The sequence below is a fragment of the Rhynchophorus ferrugineus genome, unplaced genomic scaffold, assembly GCF_030347505.1.
Source record: "Rhynchophorus ferrugineus isolate W39M unplaced genomic scaffold, kcgeb_rfMv2 rfM2, whole genome shotgun sequence".
Lineage (NCBI taxonomy): Eukaryota > Metazoa > Arthropoda > Insecta > Coleoptera > Curculionidae > Rhynchophorus > Rhynchophorus ferrugineus.
In genome coordinates, this window is record NW_027472581.1 from 3200656 (window position 1) to 3225605 (window position 24950).

At 31.9% G+C, this 24950-nt stretch overlaps 1 long non-coding RNA gene across 1 annotated transcript in view; it reads right to left on the reverse strand.

Annotated features, from left to right (window-relative positions):
* Positions 1-24950, reverse strand: part of LOC143190420 (uncharacterized) — a 138748-nt gene that overhangs the window by 43713 nt on the left and 70085 nt on the right. The window contains exon 2 of the long non-coding RNA XR_013004238.1: positions 5109-5140. This is a non-coding gene — a long non-coding RNA (uncharacterized LOC143190420). The remainder of the gene's footprint in view (positions 1-5108; positions 5141-24950) is intronic.

A 24950-nucleotide genomic window follows, 5' to 3' on the forward strand; every position in this document is an offset into this window, starting at 1 on the left:
TACTTAGATTGTTTTTTAAATGGAACATTTTGCCACACCCGGCAAGAGGCTATTAAAAAATCTAAAAAAGTATAGAATATGCACAGTAAATGGTTGACTAATATGGTTAGAAATTATTAGGTCTTTCACCCATCACTGCATATTCAATCCAATCCAATTGATGTGGGATGTGAGAAAGATTACAATAGACGTGTAGGTGAGAAGTGACTTAGAAAGTGACAGTGACTGAAAAAATATGTAATGATGATTCATTGCTGGCTCTACCAAGAAAAGGTGATGAGATTTGAGGCAACAAAAAGTTTTCATATAATTAATAGAGGATAACTGTACAAAATCGTGATGTAGAATATGAAAGACGTGTGACCATAAATATGTGTGTAGTGGCTCAGAATTATATAATCATTAGGTTATAATTTATGGCAAGGGAATCAATAGCAGCTCTTTTCAAAATATGGCAAATTGAATTAGGGTGAATAGAGTGATTAAATCTAATTTAATCAAAAAAAAAAGGATAAATACAGTAATATTAAAATGGCAAAATGACAAGGGGACACTGCAATAGCTAGATAGATAGATTGCAGTTAATAATTATTAATTAATTATAAGTAAATTTTACAAGGTAAAATTATTTTTGGTACATTAGTATTTTGTTTTATAGTTATTTTGTGAACAGGTCAATTGACAAGTATTTTCTTTTTCAGCTAGCCCTAACCATCAAACGATATATGTATATATGCGAATGATAACATTTTGAGTGAAGCAACTTTTAAAATGGATAAAAAGAAATTTCGCGTGTTGATAAAATATAGCTTATTGAAGGGAAAAATACAGTTGATGCAAAAACTTGGCTTTACTACGAGTTTCCGGATTCTGCCCTGGGAAAATCAACAATTAAGAATTAGTATGCTAAGTTTAGACGTTGTGAAATGAGCATCAAGGGCGGTGAACGTAGTGGACGCCCAAAAGAGTTTATTACCGACGGAAAATATTTGAATGACCATAAATTGAAATAGAATGAAATAGCAGACACTCTAAAGATATCAACCGAACGTGTATATATTATTATTTAGGAATATTTGGGTATGAGAAAGCTCTGTACAAAGTGGGTGCCGGAGCTCACTTTTAACTAAAAACAACGACGAGTTGAGGATTCGGAGCAGTCTCCATTATTTGGCTCCATTATTTCACTCCGAAGTCCATTGTAGAGTCATCCGAGTGGACTGTACACGATGAACCCGGTCCAAAGCATGGGAAAGCGCAACAGTCGGCTGGTAAGATTATGGCGTCTGTATTTTGGGATGTGCATGGAATAATTTTCATTTACTGCCTTGAAGAAGGAAGGACCATCAACAGCGACTATTAAAGAGCGTTATTGGACCATTGGAGGGACGAAATCGTCGAAAAACGGCCGCATTTCAATAAAAGAAAGTGCGGCTTCACCGCACATGCAAATGCATCACTGCAAATGCACCGTGTCACAAGTCAGTGAAAACGATGGAAAAAATCCATGAATTGGGCTTCGAATTGCTTTCTCATCCACCGTATTCTCCAGATCTGCCCCCCAGCAACTATTTCCTGTTCTCAGATCTCAAAAGAATGCTCGCCGAGAATAAATTTTCCTCGAATGAAGAGGTGATGGTAGAAATTGTGGTCAATTTTGAGGCAAAGGACAAACCGTACTACAAAAATAATATCGAAAGGTTGAACGGTCGCTATAATCAGTGTATCACCCTTGAAAGGAATTATGTTGAATCAAAAAAACTAATTTTGCCAAAATAATGTGTTTTAATATGCTAAGTCGTGGACTTTTCAATTGACCTATTATATGTCAGAATTAAAATAATCCAACAGTCAAATATGAAACGTAAACATTACTGACGTCGTAAATTTTGAGTGACGTGCTACTTTGGTTTATCGACATAAGTTCCTATTAGATTTCTTATCGATTTTTGTGGTGTTGGTAACGAAACAAGGGATAAAAGCAATTTTTATGACTATGAACTATGAAAAACATAATCCAAGTAAAGCAGAAACGCACCAAAAATATGTATTATATGTATGCCAAAACGACGTAACGCCAATCGTAGTGACCTAAATATTTCGTAATGCTTATGATCCGAATTTCACTTAATATGACAAAATTTTAAATTTTGTGCTGTCAAATCTATTAACAAAATCTTAGTGACCTTACAACCATATGAAGATAAACGATATCCTATATTATTATTGCAAATCAACATCTTCTTGGGATTATTTATCATGCCCGCTATCGTTTTAACAAAAGAAACAAGAGATGGTCTATTAAACTGACAAAATATATAACTTATTAGGGTGTGCAATTCCTATGAAAATTTTCACGTCGATAAACATTGAGAAAACAGCGAAATCATTTCTATCCCCAACACATTATAATACATGTCGCTGCATGAATTGTTTTGAATTATAGTAGCTCAATCAGCCATCAAAAATATTATATAAAATCTGTTTCTATTTACATATATTCAATTGGAAACCGTATTCTATTATTTTGACCAATTTATTTTCCATTTATCGTTCGATATTTTACTATTCCTTCGATGCCATTATTTTTTCAACAATATCGCATAACAAACCGGCAATTTAATGCCCCTGTTCGTTTTATTTGAAATAATCAAATGTCGTTCTGCATTAATCGGCATGCGGACAACAGTATGCAGCCCCTGCGAACGCATATATTTTGTCATATTACCGACAGTATTTCATGCCGAAAATTTGATTACGAATAACAATTCGAAGTTCTCGAGCTCTACTTTGTTCGAGATGATGATGACCGTCCAGCCAATTAATTTCCGGGAAACGAGGACAAATTTAATTTTATATGCCATCCATAACGTTGCGCTTGCTTTTATGGCATATTTGAGATGATTTAGTGCGGTCGAAAATATATGCGCTCGGGGAATATCATTTTGTACTCAATCAAAATAACATAATTTGCCTGTTTTCGAAACTATGAAAGGTTTTCGACACACACATAAACCGCTAAATGCTGGTATTGAATGAAGTTAATGCCTTTAACTACCGTAAATTACCAGTTCTGTTGATGTAGTGGCATTTAATCAAATTAAAGTTCATTTATTTATATTTAATAATGATAAATCGACCCATAACTATTACAGATGATGGTCTAAATAACATGGACAGCTAGTCAACAAAGATTCTCCAAATTTTAATACGCGGACAAGATATTTCTCTATATTAAAACTAAACAAAAATATAAATAACCCTGATAATAATATCCCAACTTATTAATAAAGAAATTGAATTTATGAAAAGTTAAAAATGTTTATCACAATTTATTATGTTACGATAACCATGTTCTGTTTTATATATTTTATTTAATTATACACTTATATCTGGACATTAACTCATTTAAATACATAAAATAAATTAATTACTTGATCAGGTTTGGCTTTTTTTGAATATCCTGTTCCTTCTTCTTGATTTAAATAAATACTAAGTCAATTTACGTTTTTATGGTATATTTGGTCGTCCTTGATATTTTGTTGCCACTCTACTATATACTTATATATGGAAGACAAAGTTAAAGAAGTTAACCAAAGACGAGCTACTAGTTATTATTTAAACCAGATACTTTAAATTTAATATTAAAGAAAATTATAGGTGATACAGCTACTTTTATTGATGGCGTGAAAAGGAAGAGCCAGTTTATGGTATATTAATGACTGTATTTCATGCTGAAAATTTGATTACGAATAACAATTCGATGTTCTCGAGCTCTACTTTGTTCGAGATGATGATGACCGTCCAGCCAATTAATTTCCGGGAAACGAGGACAAATTTAATTTTATATGCCATCCATAAGGTTGCGCTTGCCTTTATGGCATATTTGAGATGATTTAGTGCGGTCGAAAATATATGCGCTCGGGAAATATCATTTTGTACTCAATCAAAATAACATAATTTGCCTGTTTTCGAAACTATGAAAGGTTTTCGACACACACATAAACCGCTAAATGCTGGTAGTGAATGAAGTTAATGCCTTTATCTACCGTAAATTACAGGTTCTGTTGATGTAGTGGTATTTAATCTAAATAAAGTTCATTTATTTATAGTTAATAGTGATAGATCGACCCATAACTATTACAGATGATGATCTAAATAATATGGACAGCTAGTCAACAAAGATTCCCCAAAGTTTGATACGCAGACAAGATATTCCCCTATATTAAAATTAAACAAAAATATATGTAACCCTGATAATAATCTCACAACTTATTAATAAAGAAATTGAATTTATGAAAAGTTAAAAATGTTTAGCACAATTTATTATGTTACGATAACCATGTTCTGTTTTATATATTTTATTTAATTATTATTTTTATCTGGACATTAAGTCATTAAAATACATAAAATAAATTACTTACGTGATCAGACTAGGCCTTTTTTCGAATATCCGGTTCCTTTTTCTCGATTTAAATAAATATTGAACCAATTTACATTTTTATGGAATATTTGGTGGTCCTTGATATTTTGGTGATAGACACTCTACTATATACTTAAATATGAAAAAAAAGGCAAAGAAGTTATTACAGGACGAGGCATCAGTTATTATTTAAAGAAGCTACTTTAAATTTAATATTTAAGAAAAATAAAGCTACTACAACTATTGTTATCGGTGGTGTGAAGAGGTAACGGCAGTTTATGGTCGAAAAAATACGTAAAACATAGTGCTATCACGCACTTTGTTTTAAAACGTTTGTATATCGAAAGATATTCAGTGTTTATCATGAACCAAATTTCAAAAGATTAAATTTTCAAAAAAATAATATAAACTTTTAGGTTGTGTTTTATTTGAAAGTAGAGCTTATCCCCAATGGCACAATATAAGAAGTTCATGCATAATACGTGTATCACATATGTATATTTTCAATGAAAGATATTTAAATTTGCGTCAGCAAAAATATAATATATCTAAAGGAATTGCTCAATCAAAACCTAAATAAGAATGTCTGAAAATGTATCTTGTCTGTGAAGTAATTGCCCAATATTTCTGAACATTTTTTAGTGAAGGTATCCCAAACAGCAATTATTTAATCTTTTTAACTTACCATAATCAGACTCAACGCGATTAATCATATATCTGGAAAAAAATAAAAACAATATTTAAAAATCTATTGCCAAAAATAAAATAAATATTTTTTAAATTTGAATATACTCTAAAAGCGCCGTTCTATTCGGATCTACATAAACTCAACACGTCACAATTGGTGTTGACACATTTCCAAAATCACAATTCGCCACCTTCTTCACTTATGCCACTTAATATAATTTCTAGGTAAATTGCTCCAGTATCGGTTTACCAGGTTTCTGTTTTAGCACCCTGTTATAGATAAACACTCTGTTTAAAGTAATTTGAGTCAGATATGCCTTCATTTCTATAGCAAGTCTAATATCATACATCACACAATGGTTCCAAAACAAAGAATTACATGCCATTGTCGATTCTCCGCTTTATATTTATATGTGATACAATGCAATATGCCTCAAATGACCCACAACCGACGAAATTCAAAATATTTATGTTTGCGTTACTATAAAATAGTGTTAGTGCTTCCCAATGTGCTATATCAGGTATATGTGCGATGCAATAGTGAAATGCGAGAACTAGTAAATTATCCAATCTGATTATAGAACATAGAACGATTTTACGATAAGATTACCTATATAAAATATATTTTAGACAGGTGATCACTTAAGGCAGTCATCTTCTACATGTCACATATATAATAATATACTCATGATAAATGCTTATTGCCCATTAAGCAGATTGCTGAATCAATAAGAATAATAATTTTAAAAACTATTTTCACTTATAATTTACACATGCGTTACAACCTATCCACCCTAAATTTTCTCTTATATTATTGACGAGTTTTTACCACTATATGTGGCCAAACAAATGGGTTAAAAATTAATGAACTTCCGTTGATAATTTGGAGATTTCCAAATGAAACATCAAAAAAACTATCAATCAATTGTAACAGTCAAGAGCCCGCGTGAATATATTTTGTGTTCACAGCGACTGCGGGTTTATTTGGGATTTAATTAACTTTCGTCTAGCTTTCGATAACGCCCGCCGGCTTATTTTACTAACCTAGAAAAAATAACGTCAGAAAATAACGTCTGCTCACTTAGCTCTAAATAAAATTCAACCCTTGTTTAAAAAGTGCTGGTCACGCCAAAAACTAAATTGGAATCTAAGAAATTAACATCTTAGTAACTGACCACTGTCAATTACTTACTCACTTACCAATGTCAATAGAATTACCATTAAGACAGTAAAATTGATTAGGGTACACATATATGAGTGTAATTATATAGAATATATTTGAATATTTGGTGGGAATGTAGTAATTAAATCAAAATCAGATATATAGGAAATTAGTAAGGTTTTTCAAGAAAAGTATACAAAGATAGTAATAGAAGAAAACGAGGAGCAATATATTCATTTTAACATGACGTTTGATTTAATTAATTAAAAATATTAGTTTTAAAACGAAAATATAGGCTCGGCAAGATATAGTTTTCCTGGAAATGCATTCCTTTAACCGGATAATTTGTTATCAAGAAGAAGAAACTTCACCTAGACTCACCTAGTCTATATATATATATATATATATATATATATATATATATATATATATATATATATATATATATATTATATATATATATATATATATATATATATATATATATATATATATATATATATATATATATATATATATATATATATATATATTATATATATATATATATATATATATATTATATATATATATATATATATATATATATATATATAATATATATATATATATATATATATATATATATATATATATATAATATATATATATATATATATATATATATATATATATATATATTTGTCGTGTTTATTGTTATATTTCATGTGTATTTTGAATTTAACCTTGTCTTTGAAAATTAGTTGCTCAAGTACCTTTTCGCTGTTTTCAGAACTGTCACCCGACCACGTTGACATCAAGATCTCGCACTCATAGGGTTTATCAATTTGTTTATCTTGCTACTTATTGTAGCTATTATATGAATTATTCTGTCTGTTTTTACTTCATTAAGAAGTTAATTTGTTTTGTATTATTTTATTTACATATTATTCTATTTTACCCCTGTGTTTAAAATTAGCCCTATATCTGCAGTAAAACAAACAAGTTAAAAATTAGGGAACACTCCCTTGGTAAATTAAAAGTTTTCAAACGAAACGCCAAAAAAGGAATCAATCAATTATTGTAATCAAGAGCAGTTACGCGTGAATATATATTGTGGGCTGGGAGGTTTATTTGGGATTCAATTAATTTACGTCTAGCTTTCGATAGCACCAGCCAGTTATTATCTCGCCAATTTTACAAAACTAGAAAAATTAACGTAATAACTGCATATTTTGTTTGTACATTTAGAGCCCTAAATAACCTTCAACTCTTGTCAAAAAAGTGCTCATCACAACAAAGGATATGTAAACTTGGATTGGATAATAAATTAACAACTTGGTAATTGACAATGATTCTGATAGTGCAAGGGATATAGAGCAAATTAGTAGAAATTTTATAAGAAAATATTCAAAGATTCGTATAACATTCTGGAATACAGACGTGAGAATAAAATTCACTACTTTTTGTAATCTGTGGATTTTACTGTCTTTTACGTTACCCAACTGAGTTCATTCATCAAATAGTGAGTTTGTCACAGGTTATTCCAGTTATCTCTTTTCAATTTCCTATTTCTTTCGTTATTTATTTATCTATTTATTATTATTTACTCACATGTTTCTTGTAATTTTTAAATTAATGTGAATTACAGCTAATAGTTTATGCTATCAATTGCAAAGTATTAACTACATGTCATTTTTAACTAGAAACTCATGTTGAGAAGTCCACAGTGAGGTTATTATTTATTGATAATTTGAGGTATACATAAACCCCATCGAAAGTGGTCCCAGCTAGCTCTTAATGGCTATATATCTAGTATGTTTACCTTTGGTATTTTCCTTATGTGTACTGTACGCTCTTCATAGCTGGGTCTAGGAGAAGTGAGTGCATAACAACAAGAGTGTTTCTAATTTATTTATTTGAGATTTTATCGACGTCATTGTTGCATATTATCCTTTGTTCTATGTACATATGTCATAGCATGGTGTTCATCCATTATATGCTATTTGTACTTATGTATTGTCTATTACTATTACCTGTTATGATTGTCCATCATTGTTACTGATTCGTATGGACTAGGATTACTGTTAACCATCATGGTTATTCCGTCATTGTCTTTGACTAACTTTGTCATTGTTTCTTATTAATATTGTCAATAGCACCCATTATTAGTAAAGTTACTTGTCGTTACAATTATTTATCAACATTGTGCTCCAAAAGCATAATTAATTACCGGCCAGTAATTTTAACTGCCAATCATATTATATTTCATTATTACCTGATATTAGAAGTATCTATAATAATAATCACCAGTCATATATAATATGTTAAATTTCACCTTTGTCATTGAAAGGTTGCTCAGGTACGTTTTCATTTCATTTTTAGAAGTATTACGCGGCCACCTCAAGATCAATATGCATTAAATATTAATGAACGCACCCTAGGTAAATTAGAAATTTGAAAACAAATCGTCAAAAAAACGGAATCAATCAATTATTGCAGTCAAGATAAGTCACGCGTGAATTTATTTTATGTACACACCGACGGGGAGGTTTATTTGGGATTTCATTTATGTCTAGCTTTCGATCACTCCCGTCAGTTATTTTCTCGCCAATTTTACAATACTAGACAAAATAACGTAATTACTGCATATTTTGTTTTACATTTAGAGCTCTAAATAACCTTTAACTCTTGTCAAAAAAGTACTAATCACAACAAAGAATATGTAAACTTGGATTGGATAATAAATTAACAACTTGTTAATTGACAATGATTTTGATAGTGCAAGGGATAGTGGCTGTAAGATTTGTGTACATAATTTATTTTGAGTAAAATTGTTTGGAATACAGTGATTAAACTATAACCAGATATAGAGCAAATTAGTAGAATTTTATAAGAAAATATTCAAAGATACTTACAACATTCTGGAATACATATGTGAGAATAAGATTCACTACTTTTTGTAATCTGTGGATTTTACTGTCTTTTATGTTACCCAACTGAGTTCATTCATCAAATAGTGAGTTTGTCACAGGTTATTCCAGTTATCTCTTTTCAATTTCCTATTTCTTTCGTTATTTATTTATCTATTTATTATTATTTACTCGCATGTTTCTTGTAATTTTTAAATTAATGTGAATTACAGCTAATAGTTTATGCTATCAATTGCAAAGTATTAACTACATGTATTTTTAACTAGAAACTCATGTTGAGAAGTCCACAGTGAGGTTATTATTTATTGATAATTTGAGGTATATATAAACCCCATCGAAAGTGGTTCCAGCTAGCTCTTAATGGCCATATATCTAGTACGTTTACCTTTGGTATTTTCCTTATGTGTATTGTATGCTCTTCATAGCTGGGTCTAGGAAAAGTGAGTGCATAACAGCAAGAGTGTTTCTAATTTATTTGTTTGAGATTTTATCGACATCATTGTTGCATATTATCCTTTGTTCTATGTACATATGTCATAGCATGGTGTTTATCCATTATATGTTATTTGTACTTATGTATTTTCTATTACTATTACGTGTTATGATTGTCCATCATTGTTACTGATTCGTATGGACTAGGATTACTGTTAACCATCATGGTTATTCCGTCATTGCCATTGACTTACATTGTCATTGTTTCTTATTAATATTGTCAATAGCACACATTATTAGTAAAGTTACTTTTCGTTACAATTATTTATCAATATTGTGATCCAACAGCATAATTAATTACCGGCCAGTAATTTTAACTGCCAGTATTTTTATATTTCATTATTACCTGATATAAGAAGTATCTGTAATAATAATCAACAGTTATATATAATATATTAAATTTCACCCTTGTCATTGAAAGGTACTCAGGTACATTTTCATTTCGTTTTTAGAACTATTACGCGACCACCTCAAGATCAAAATGCATTAAATATTAATGAACGCTCCCTGGATAAATCAGAAATTTGAAAACAAATCATCAAAAAAACGGAATCAATCAATTATTGCAGTCAAGATCAGTCACGCGTGAATTTATTTTATGTACACACCGACTGGGAGGTTTATTTGGGATTTAATTAATTTACGTCTAGCCTTCGATCACTCCCGCCAGTTATTTTCTCGCCAATTTTACAATACTAGAAAAAATAACATAATAACTGCATATTTTGTTTGTACATTTAGAGCTCTAAATAACCTTTAACTCTTGTCAAAAAAGTGCTCATCACAACAAAGGATATGTAAGCTTGGATTGGATAATAAATTAACAACTTGGTAATTGACAATGATTCTGATAGTGCAAGGGATAGTGGCTGTAAGATTTGTGTACATAATTTATTTTGAGTAAAATTGTTTGGAATTCAGTGATTAACCTAGAACCAGATATGGAGCAAATTAGTAGAATTTTATAAGAAAATCAAAGATACGTACAACATTCTGGAATACAGACGCCAGAATAAGATTCACTACTTTTTGTAATCTGTAGATTTTACAGTCTTTTATGTTACCTAACTGAGTTCATTCATCAAATAGTAAGTTTGTCACAGGTTATTCCAGTTATTTCTTTTCAATTTCTTTTGCATTCTATTTATTTTATATTTCCTATTCCTTCCGTTCCGTTATTTATTTATCATCGTAAATGGTTCCAGTTAGCTCTTAATGGCAATATATCTAGTATGTTTGTTTACCTTTGGTATTTTCTTATGTGTATTATACGCTCTTCGTAGCTGGGTCTAAGAGAAGTGAGTGCATAACAGCAAGAGTGTTTCTAATTTATTTATTTGTGACTTTATCGACGTCATTGTTGCATATTATCCTTTGTTCTATGTACATATGTCATAGCATGGTGTTTATCCATTATATGTTATTTGTACTTATATATTGTCTATTATTATTACCTTACGTTATGATTGTCCATCATTCTTAATGATTCGTATAGATTAGGATTACTGTTAACCATCATGGTTATTCCGTCATTGCCATTGAATAACATTGTCATTGTTTCTTATTAATATTGTCAATAGCACCCATTATTAGCAAAGTTACTTGTCCTTACAATTATTTATCAATATTGTGATCCAAAAGCATAATTAATTACCGGCCAGTAAACTGCTAGTATTATTATATTTCATTATTACCTGCTATTAGAAGTATCTGTAATAATAATCACCAGTTATCACTACATAGCATAAAACAAAGTCTCCTTTTCTGTCCCTATATCCCTATGTGCGCTCAAATCTTTAAAACTACGCAACGGATTTTGATGCGGTTTTTTTCAATAGATAGAGTGATTCAAGAGGAAGGTTTATATGTATAATACATGCATAATATACTAAGGCAACATTGCTAATTTTAGAGGTATCTAATGTGATGTCGTAAATTAACCTATTTTTTTAGGCTTATTTAGCAATTAGCAAAAACGCTGCCTAACCCTACGAGTTAGATCAAATTAATGTACTACATTATTTTACACCATAAAGAGGTCTACAAAAAAGTCCGCGATGGTATATGTTTATCTTTTAGGGATAACCCACATTAACCATTTTTATTGTTTACTTTTTACGTGAGAAAATGGCTTATTTATGAAGCTATTTTAAGCAATACGGCATTAATCCTTATCGAATTAAGTACCTTAAATACAGTGTGCAATTAATATAGATCAATATGGTTCCTTACAGCATGTAAATTAAACAAATATTTTCGGAGATATTTCAAATTTAAAATTTGCGTTTAAAAATGTGTAATGTAATGAAAATTGTATGAATTTAGATATTCCAAAGATAGCAGGAAATCTTCATAGTAAGTATAGGGGAAGAGGAATTGTTTTACTCCAAATTTAATGCGTGCAGGCCAACGGCAGTAATGAATGAACCAAAAATACTGTATCGATTTTAATCATGTTTTCATTGAGTGACATAGGCATATATATTTTATGCCCGTGCAAAGTCGGAGCGGGCCGCTATATTTTTATATACAGCGTTCATATTTTTTCTGTAGTGTATTTAATTTAATATCAGCATTGCACCCGTGCGAAGCCGAGGCAGGTCGCTAGTATATAATATGTTAAATTTCACCCTTATCATTGAAAGGTACTCAGGTACGTTTTCATTTCGTTTTTAAAACTATTACGCGACCACCTCAAGATCAAAATGCATTAAATATTAATGAACGCACCCTAGGTAAATTAGAAATTAGAAAACAAATCATCAAAAAAACGGTATCAATCAATTATTGCAGTCAAGATCAGTCACGCGTGAATTTATTTTATGTACACACCGACTGAGAGGTTTATTTGGGATTTAATTAATTTACGTCTAGCCTTCGATCACTCCCGCCAGTTATTTTCTCGCCAATTTTACTAACCTAGAAAAAATAACGTAATAACTGCGTTTTTTGTCTACACACTTAGAGCCCTAAATAAACTTCAACCCTTGTCAAAAAACCGCTCGTCACAACAAAAAATCGCCACGCCAAACGAAATTATTGCCGAACACGAAAAAGCGTGTTAGGAGAATTACGAAAAATCCGTGAGAAAACAAATAAAAAGCCGTTGGGTAAACTTAATTTCGGGCCGCTATCCATAACGGCTCTCGGCCGAACTGTCTCGTTTCGGTATGCGGTTGCTTCCAACGCGAGAACATGTTTGTTTATGTTTAGAGCGAAGGCTTCGGGAGTGATTTTTCGAAAAAAAAATAATAGACGTATATTGAATACAGGAGAAAGTATTAGGCGTGTGAGAAAGTAATTCGCCTTTTTAGCGCGTAAATATAACGGATGGTATTCTTCAAAATTATTTTCATGTATACATACTTTTAAGAACACATGGATCAGTATCATGGAAACAGATCTGAAAATTAGAGATTAATAAAGAACTATGGCGAAATTTAGGAAAGAATATCTAAAGTCCTGTGGCACTACCAGCAGTGTAATGGTGAAGAAATAGATACCCTCCCCAAGCAGCATAATTTATTAAGCTAAGAATACATCGTTCTATTTGATATTATTTATTTAATCATTCATTAATCATTTAATCATTAATCATTCGTTTATATCTGGACAGTAAGTTATTTATATTTTATGTATATAATTATATTCAATAGAAATTTTTTTTAGTTAAAAGCTGTGTTGTGAAAAATCGGTACAATGTATTTTATACAGTGTTAACCGATTGCTAGAAGCACTATAGAAGCTTTGCTTAATAGCCATCTCGAAATTATGACGTATCTTTCCAGGATATCCAGTCGATACATTTTTGATATCTTCATAATAAGTTTGAGCAAGGTAAGAAGTCGAGCACTGTTATGCTGAAACATAAGTTTCTTTTGTCCTTGCTTGTATTCCGCTTGTATTTCGTATAGTACTTTATTTCAACCGTATCAATCGTAGTCGATAGCGAGTCCCATTGATGGTACCATTAGGTTTTAGCAGATCATAGTATACCACGCAAAGCTGGTCCCACCAATTACAGAGCATCAACTTGGTGTCATGTGTATTGGGCTTTGTTGGTAATGTTGATGCGTGACGATTTTATCCTAATAATTTTTCTCGCGTCGGTATGTACTAAGACATCCACTTCTTGTCACCAGCAACAGTGTTTTGCCAAAAACCTTTCCGAGTATGCCGTTAAATCAGTATTTTGCACATGATCAAATGCTTTTGAAAGTCTATTGGGTTCAATTCGTACGGCACAATATATATAAACCATTGGATAACTCCAATGTTCTCCCTCCGATCGGAATATTTGTTGGTTCTTTATGTTTTGTTGCCTAACATTCTACTATATATTCAAATATTGTTCATTTTTCTGGGATAATTTAATTCATTGTTTTTTTTTTAGAAAAGTTATATATTATTCAGTGCTATGAAATCATTCTGTATATTAAACATGATTAGAGCATCAACATCTTGCTGCAACTTGTTGAGCAAATCCAAGAAGGCTTCATTAATATGTTATACCAAATCTGAAACATATATTGAGCATCTTCCGAAAATATACCTTGAGTGTTCAATATTCCTGAATGATAACGGTTCTCGCCTGAACTCTCTCGATACAGTGTGTGGTTGCTTCCAGCGCGAGAACTGTTTGTTTATGCTTAGAACGAAGACATCCAAAGTGATTTTTCGAAAAAAAATAGACATCTATTGAATTCACGTGAATGTAATAGGCGTATGAAAATGTGGGAGTAAGCAATTCGTAAATATAACTGTAAACGTATTAATATAATACTCTACAAAGTTATTTTGATGTAAGTAATACCGATACTTATTAAAGTATAGAATCAACCAAAAAATATTGTAATGTTGCTCATCAGCTCTTAAGTGAACTAAGTAAACTAAGCTCATTCAAAACTTAGGGAATATGAAGAGGTTTAAAACAACAAAATCTTTGAATTACTTTAAAATATATTTATTTTATGAAAAAAGACCACTTGTTGAAGAACGATACAAAACTTCATCACATTATCTATCAAACAGACAAATCCAGTGAAATGTGTTATACTATGTAATCAGTGAATAGATAGCCCCTGTACATATCCGTGATATTTAAGGCTGCAACGATTGAGTGATATAACACGTCTCTTCTAAAGAAACAGGGATGTATGAGGTGTTTGTCGCATCTGGACGGTTGATTTTTTAGCTTATACAAAATATAGTTTGTCTTGCTGATATTTTAAATGACCCTTTTCGATCGAAATTTCCATGGTACATCCTGCATGGTATGATTTCCCAAGTTTTGATGGTCCAAATTCCAGTAGACTCTGTTAGTACACAGCAACTTCAATTCACCTTAGGTGATCTTACAGTCCGTATGATTTTCCAACTGTCGTTCCAGTGCCGAGAATACACGGACTAAGATATTTAAAAGCTTGAATTTTACTAGGTGTTATAATTAACAGCTAAAGGTTTTTGAACATTTTCAAAATAAAAAACAGTTTATAGTCGGTGCGGAGCCATCAAACAATACAAAATTAATAATATAATGTTATGTCATAAACTGAAAATAAAATTAAGAACAAAACAAATCTAATTTAATATAACTGTTTGGGCACGGTACCGACTCCAAACTGATTTTTATTTAGTTATCAGTATTATTACGTAAATATTTTATTTTAAAAAGTTTTTTTTTTGTTAAAAGACTAAATTAGATTATTTTTTAGTTTTAACGGAGTTCCTTATTTATTTTTTGAAGTCAGTTCAATTTATGTAATGTGATCTGTAGGTTACACCCACTTTGAAACTATACTGTATCTGCCAATCACCTTTTCTTGTAACCGTTAGTCACTCTGAAGTATTTCTCCCTTTTATAAATATACTAAATGCCAGACAGCGCCAAAAAACTATCATAGTGACACAAAATACCATCATAAATCTATAGGACAGATATTATACAAAAGATATTTTGGGAAACAAATATAATAATTTTATATCTCTCTGATATAAAGCTAGATGTAAGATTACAAAGACAATATAAGACAAAATATAACTACTGGTGAAAATTAACAAATTGGGCAACGTATTGTTACCAAAAAACATCAATAATCCATCACAACCAATTATCTTGTATGATCGGCCATGTATTGCAAGAGTTGCGAAAAATACAATGTAACGACACCTAGTAGACTAACCAAACAAACTATCTGCCTGCCATACCATTTATTCAGATCGATACAGCTAGATAACCTCACATTTACCTTGACATCAACAGTTAGCAGTACACGGTAGTTGGTATCATGATGACAAAGAGCATAAGATTACATCTTCACATTTTCCTGCTATAACTTGGATTCTAACCATCTAATCTGTTCTTTCGTCAAACGTTATAACAACACTTAAACAAATAAATCTAATCGGTGTGTATGTTGCTCATGTAATTTACAGTAATGGAAAAAACTATCTAATAAACGAACACATATACAGTATAGAAAATATTATTAAATAGGTTTGTTTAATATTATTTTTATTAAAACACTATTCCAAAATCTATTAATACATATTTAAATGTGCTTTTTCACAAAACATATGTATAATTAATATAATATATGTATAATTATAATTTATTCTATGTAGCTATATTTCTAGATGAACGTCAGTAACTAAAACTAGGTATAGAAGTAAATATATCGTTCGGCCTAACTAAACTAGCAATGATTTATGGTCAAAACTTTCGAGGCTAACCTACAAAAAAGTTATATATTAATAAATGAAAAGTAATATATCTTCATGCCAGAGTATCTCGCATTACCATACCAGAGAGCATTTGTTTTGCTGCGATAGGCTGCCTATTTTACGTTCAATAGTTCCAGAACATAAATTATTCTAGAGTTTTCTATTTGTTGTATGTAATATTGTTTTGAAATTATTTTTCGTAACATGGGAGCAAAAATGTCGTTTCCCAAAGTAACTTAAAATCGAATAATATACCCAAGTTATTGTTTTCGTTAATATAAAATAGCTTTCAAGTAATTTAACTGTTTTGGTTCTAGGCGTTTCATAACTTAATATACTTAGCCAGTCATATTCTGCTTGTTGAAAATACAAAAGAAAATTTTTAGATAAAGATATTTATATAAGCGCATACCATCCTGTGACCAACGCAAGTAATTTGCAAAATCAACAGACTCAAAAACACGAAGAATACGCAATAATACATAAACCACTGCTAATATTTTTTGCAGACCTGTTTTATTAAAAAATGTATCTAAAATCAAAGTGTCTTATCGATTGAGAAAAATTAAATAAATGAAGGAACTTGAGCGATCTGATAGAAGTAGTTATGACAGGGAGATTCGTCAGTACTAAAACATTGTAAAATCTCACATGAAAGACAAATCAGAAATTTTGTTTATAGAAATATATTTATTTAAAGGTACTAAGTTAATCGTTTTTTTTTTAGTTATGCTGCAATTTTATAGGAAAAACTGAAGATGTACTGCCTATAACCATATTATATAAGCATATAGCGATCTCATAATAATATCACCTAAATAATAGATATCTTGGCACTCAATGAAAACATGATTAAAATCGATCCAATATTTTTGGGTAAAACAATTCCTCTTCCCCTATACTTACTATGAAGATTTCCTGCTATCTTTGGAATATCTAAATTCATACAATTTTTATTACATTACGCATTTTTAAACGCAAATTTTAAATTTGTAATATCTCCGAAAATATTTGTTTAATTTACATGCTGTAAGGAACCATATTGATCTATATTAATTGCACACTGTATTTAAGGTACTTAATTCGATAAGGATTAATGCCGTATTGCTTAAAATAGCTTCGTAAATAAGGCATTTTCTCACGTAAAAAGTAAACAATAAAAATGGTTAATGTGGGTTATCCCTAAAAGATAAACATATACCATCGCGGACTTTTTTGTAGACCTTTTTATGGTGTACAATGCTGTAGTACATTAATTTGATCTAACTCGTAGGGTTAGGCAGCGTTTTTGCTAATTGCTAAATAAGCCTAAAAAATAGGTTAATTTACGACATCACGTTAGAAACCTCTAAAATTAGCAATGTTGCCTTAGTATATTATGCATGTATTATACATATAAACCTTCCTCTTGAATCACTCTATCTATTGAAAAAAACCGCATCAAAATCCGTTGCGTAGTTTTAAAGATTTAAGCGCACATAGGGATATAGGGACAGAAAAGACGACTTTGTTTTATACTATGTACTGCGGAGATGTTATTCAAACATATTTGAAATTAATCCGGTATAACCTTTTCAAAATTGCAATACTGCGTTAAAAAGCATGCACAATGTCACAACTCGTGAACGAATATTAATCAGAATATTCGTTTTCAAGACAACTTCATTAAAAGCCTAAAATACACTATCTAGGTCTCGTAGTTTATTGATTTTGCTGCAGTAGACGGTCGCAAAACGACATTCATTGTCAATTGTAACAGAGACGTTTAGAGATAATGTGACTGTAGAACGCGGAAAATGTGGGTCGTTTATAAACGATGCCTCGAGGACAATCGTATGACAGTTGTATTCAGTACGTCTTGTTAACAGATAATAAATACATTTTTATGTGTCATTTAGGTGTATATTTAATTATATTGGGTGATTGGCTAATTATTTTACAGGTTATTTCTTCAAATGTTAAACCAAGTTTAAAAGAACGACAATTTCGCGGGCTTATTGTAACAGAACAATCGAAAAGTCCCCGGCCTACCATAGAAAAACACATTTATTTGGCAAAATTAGTTTTTTTTATTCAACATAATTTCCTTCAAGGGTGATACACTATCGCTACCCTAAAACTTCTCGATACCATTTTGCAGTACGATTTATCATTTGCTTCAAAATAGACCTCAGTTTCGTCGATCACTTCTTCATTCGACGAAAATTTCTTCACAGCGAGCATTCTTTTGTGATATGAGAACAGGAAATAGTCGCTGGGGGCCAGATCTGGAGAATATGGTGGATGAAGAAGCAATTCCAATCCTAATCCATGGCCCATTTTTGACAAGGTGTATTGTTTTGGTGTCTTGGTTTTTTCTCTTTAAATGCGGCCGTTTTTCGGCGATTTCGTCCATCAAACAGTCCAGTAACGTTATGTGATAGTCGCTGTTAATGATTCTTCCATTTTAAAGGTAGCCAATGAAAATTATTCCATGCGCATTCCAAAATACAGAAGCTATAACCTTGCCAGCCAAATGTTGCGTTATCCCACGTTCCACGCTCGAGTCCACTCGGATGACCGTCGATTAGACTTTCGAGTGAAACGATGGAGCCATGTTTCAACCATTATTACATATCGATGCAAGAACTCGGATTTATTACGCTTGATCATCTTCAAACGCTGCTCCGAATCATCAACTCGTCGTTGTTTTTGGTCAAAATTGAGCTCGCGCGGCACCCACTTTACACAGAGCTTTCTCATCCCCAAATATTCGTGAATTAACAAGTATAGCTTAATTGCCACAAATTAGGCCATATTAATTTTAAGTTGGGACTAAATGACAGAAACCTAATTATATCACTTGCCCGATTCCTCTAGCAGAAACAGCTAAATACCTCGGAATAACATCTTCATAGTAGGTTAAATCGGAAATATCATGTTAGATCAAAAACAGAGCAAATCAGACTTAAAGTAATATAACTGTACTAATTACACTCAACTTGACCTAATATCCAAAGAACGGTTTATCAGTCATATAACCTATTTGAACCCATGAGGTGCAAATATGGGATTGCACTAAAAAATCAAACCAGCTTGTAATATAACGCTGTCAAAATAAAGTTCTACTATTAATTACCAATGCTTACTATGCTTACTGTTAATACTTACTCTACTACACAGGTCTAATGTCCATAAGATGTTTTTAATAGAAAACTTGAGTTCAAATCAAAGATATAGATATAGATTCATATCAACTTCAAAACATAAGCCTCAGTCTATTTCGTTACTCCTAGATATCATCAATAACAAAATACACTGAATAATACCGAATGCGCTAGGATATGTCCAAATATTTATTTTGTACCTAGTTTTGCTCGGTTTAGTCACTTGTACTTTGTTCTTATCCAACAAGTCTTGCAATTAGTCGTCTTCGAGCTTTCTTCGTTGAGACCGTTCTTCGACACTGACATCAAAATCACCACTTTTACATCGTTGAAACTAAAACGTACAGTTAGAATATGACAGAGTAGCATTACTTGAAATTTCACAAAGTGATGCGCTTCGACAGCAGTTTTCAGCACATTGAAATAGCAAAAGTAATAAATGTCAAAAAATTCTACTGAGGACATACTCCTTTTTTTTTAAATATATAGATTGGAGTCCAAAATATTCTGAACATTTGGATTAATTTTTTTTTAATTGTAGTTGGCTCTCATAAATTATGGCTCACCTAACATTTACTGCTTTTATTTTGTTTGTACACCAAGCTAACGCTGTCTAATTCCGTTTAATTAATCGAAGGGGAATTAGCTGTTATTGAAAATAATATTCAATCTACTGGTAGTTTTAATTGGGAGTTTCGATTTCGATTTCGGAGCCGGTAATATCGGCGTTCGTCTAACGTGGCCCCAGGGAAATAAAAATAGATCGTTTTTTTATTAATATGTCATTGAAATGGCACGTATGAGATCGCGGGATGCCGCTAAATTGTGTGAAATATACGTTTTTGATAGAGTTGCGACACTTTTATGAATATTGCCGGATCGATATATTGCGACCAATTATTGCGACAGTCGTTTAGCATGACCACCATCGACTAAACATGGGCTCATCCAGGCTTGGCATCAATTGTACGAAATAAAAATCAGGGCCAAGTTAATGAAACCAGAATTATAATAACATCACTAACATGACATAAATAAATTACTTATATTATATTAGAAGGACAAATATGAAAGTTTTATAGGCAATGGCAAAGAAAATATGAGCACCTGAATTATACACAATTTTCACTTGTTAATAAGCTATTTAACAGCCGTGTACTCTTAAAATATCTGCGATTCTATAGATTTGTAGAATGATTAAATAGTTTCGAACAACATATTATGAATATTTGTACCAAAATATCACTAATTGCTTCAACGATGGAGAAGATGGAAATGTACTCCTTACTCCCCTCTAAAACTCTCCATAACTATTGAGATATGTTGAGGTCAGGTAATTGTATTAGCCAGAAAAGTTGTTTGATGATAACTTCATAATGGAACATATTAATGGGGCTCCCGCCATGTTATTTTATGGACCAAAGGGTACATTGAAACCTAGTTGTCAAGATTTGCCCATATAAACTAAGCAATACATATAACAGATCAATTGAAAAGTCCCCGGCCTACCATAGTAAAATATATTTTTGGCAAAATTAGTTTCTTTTCGTTCAAAATAATTGCCTTTAAGGGTGATACACTGATTATAGCGAAATCACTTGTTCATTCGATGAAAATTTCTTCCCAGCGAGCATTATTTTGAGGGCCAGATCTCGAGGATACGGTGGATGAGAAAGCAATTCGCAACCCAATTCATGGATTTTTGCCATCGTTTTCACTGACTCGTGACACGGTGCATTGTCTTGGTTAAGCATCACTTTCTTCTTCTTTAAACGCAACCGTTTTTCGGCGATTTCGTCCTTTAAACGATCCACTAACACTACATAATAGTGGCTGTTGATGGTCTTTTCTTTTTCAGGGTAGTTAATGACAATTATTCCATGCGCATCCCAAAGTACAGACGCCATAATCTTGCCAATTAACTGTTGCATTTTCCCATGTTTTGGAGCGGGTTCATCGTGTGCAGTCCTCTCGGACGATCATCTTCAAATACTGCTCCGAATCATCAACTCGTCGTTGTTTTTGATTAAAAATGAGCTCGCGCGGCACCCACTTTACTCAGAGCTTTCTTACACCCAAATATTCGTCATTGATATGACCTACACGATCAGTTGATCTCTTTAGAGTGTCTGCTACTTTATTCAATTTCAATTTACGGTCATTCAAAATTTTGTGGGTTGTTTTAATGTTTTCGTTGGTAACAACCTCTTTTGGGCATTCACTGCGTGTTCACCGTCTTCGGTGCTCATTACACTACGTCTAAACTTAGCATACCAATCCTTGATGGTTGGTTTTCCTGGGACAGTGCTCGGAAACTCGGCATCAACCCAAATTTTTGTTTCAACTGTATTTTTTCCCTTCAAAAAGCAATATTTTGTCAACACGCGAAATTCCTTTTTATCCAATTTTTTAACAATAACAAAAGTTGCTTCACTCAAAATGTTATAATTCACAAACTAATAATCCAACAGCTGTCAAATTTATACACATATCTTTTGAAAGTTAGAGCTAACTAAAAAACGTATGGATTCTAGTAGTGCCATCTATGTGTCCGGCCGGGGACTTTTCTATTGACCTGTTATGTTGTTTACATTATTCGCACGAAGCAGTGGGACCAACATGCAACAAGATGCACTTAATGTTTGCGTCAACGTGTTTGTAAATATTTAATGCTTAGCAAAATCTTATATCGTCTAAGGTCTATTAATCTAATAATATATCCGGTCTTATGTAAATAGCCAACTTTTTTATGACCTATGTTTATTTTCATAGCGACGCTGCGAGATGAATTTGTCGGTCTACCTCCGTTTACTTAAATATTTCACTGGTTCCAATGAACGAGGTTCTACTTGAAATAAGAATGAAATTTCTGTCACGAAAATGAGCTGACCAGTTTTGCCCTGGGTTTGAAAATGATCTTCTGGAGACTCAATCTTCAAAGCATGTTGGCTTCGTAAAATATTGATTAGTCGTCAAGCCAAAATAAGCATAGAATTACTAAGATATTTACATCGTTAATGTTCGAAGAAAAACCTTTACTACTCTGAAAGAAAAGAAACAAAGTTAAATAAAAATGAAACGTAATATGAAAATATAAGCAATATTTTCCAATAAGTATACATAAAATTAAACCATTTATTAAAATTCTATGGTTACATAATGGGTTCATGACTGAACGATGAAACAATCTCTTTGATTTTAGGCCAAATTAAAATTATCTTATTATATCGAGACGGACACAGTAGAGTCTAACCTGTTTTGTCTTCTGTCGAACATGATGTTCTCAATTTAACCTACCTACAAAATCGATGCCGAGATATTTAGCTGATTCTGCTTGATGAATCGGACGTCCGTCAAGTGGTATAGTTAGGTTTTCGTCATTTAATCGCAATGTAAAATTAACATGGATAGGTGTGTAAAAATTAAGTTGTATTTTCCAGCCCCTACTCCATTTGTAAATCTTGCTAACTACGAATTGCATTTCATCTACATCCTTAGGCAGATATATACATTTTGTCATGATCACTGTCTCGTCAGCAAATGTTCCAAATACTGTTTCTTTTGTTGTTGCTATATCAGCTGTATAGAGCAGATAAGGGATTGGTCCCAAGAAACCTACCTGTGGAACTTCTGGCAATATAGGTTTAAATGTTTCGAAAGCCCTTTCATTCCAGACTAAAAATGTTGATATCGAAAAGATGATTACAGCAGTGGAGAGTAATTCCGCGGTAGAAATTTGCTCATTTTGTAGATTTACATCAAGGATCATACGTAAGTAAAAGTCTCCTTTTACCAACTGTGTGTTTATCTGGACTGGACCTACAGTTTAACGTGGGCTCCGAACCACGGTCCTCAGCATTAAAGCCTACCGACTGGCGAGTGACCAACTGTAGAAATCATCCCAAAAGACATCGGGTCTTACCCAGCCTGGTTACTGGCGTGACTGGGATCATTTTCTTTGTCGGATTTTACACTCTTGCCTAGAACATTCACAAATGTTAAACAATCACAAACATAAATTTACGACTATGCCCCAGCAGAATTTGAACCCGCGGCTATCGCAACAGTAGGAGGACCGACAGATCGCCTTTACCACTGCGCCACCAAGCCGGCAAAAATGAATGTTTGTTTTGAAATATTTTATAGTCTTTTTTTTGTTTTTAAATATCGCCTACATAAATTTTGGACCGTTACTAGCAATATTTTAAAATATTTCCGACCGCATGTGCCAGAATTCATTAGGCGCTGTTTATAAATAGCAGAATTTTGTCACTGCCGCGATACCAGCATCTATTAAAACAAGTTTTATTTATGCAACTTAGTAAATTTTGTTTCGTGCGATATTAACGGACGCCTACCTGTCGAGCCGCTCTCATTTATCGTTGATGCGGGCCATTTTGTGGTCGTTTTGCATTTTATTTTATTAGTTTTCGGGTTTCCATGGTATTAATGTTAATGTAAACGTTATATATCAATATTATCTCTATTGAAATGTTCGAATACGAATTATTGTGTATATATATAATACTTGTTAATCGAAATAAACTATCATTTTATAATGATGGATATAACGTGTGAAAAAGCGAGTTGTCTTTGGATATATTTTTATATTTGATATTTTTTTATTTTAAAACACAGACAAAGATATGTACCGTTAGAAATAATAAGTCGTTCAGAATATATAGGGTACTTGGAATTCCATCGGGTATTTGGATGCTTTAAACCTTTTAACTTTGGGTCGTTAATGTTTTTAAAAAAGGTTTTTTAAATATATTTTAAAGTAAATGTTAAATTCGTAAAAAGAAATTAGGGGTTTATCTGGACTGGACCTACAGTTTAACGTGGACTCCGAACCAAGGTCCTCTACATTAAGCCTAACCAGTAACTTCGAAATAATCCCAGAAGACATCCGGTCTTACTCAGTCTGGTTATTGGCGTGACTGGGATCATTGTTCCCTGTAGAATTTTACGTTCTTGTCTAGGACAATCACAAATATAAATCAATCACAAATATAAATTGACGACCATGCCCCAGCAGGTTTCAAACCCGCGACTCTCGTAATAGTAGGCCAACCAAGCCGGCTTAAAAAAGGTTTGAACGCTAATATAAAGGAACTAGGCATGTTAACCGCTTCTTTTCAACTGTAATTTGTCGCCTTTCTTACCAGAAATAAATACCATCAATAGCAACATTATTAATATTTCTTCGTGTTCTGTATTATTTTCTATTTATTATACTCATTTATTCTAATATGTTATGTAAATTATTTATTTATGTATTTACATTTATTTATGTAAATAGTTGTTAAATCATTTATTTTGTTTTATATCTCTAGTTTTATATAATACGAATGCTAACAATGTAAAACATTGTTTTATTGAATATAATTTTTATTTTACGCCCT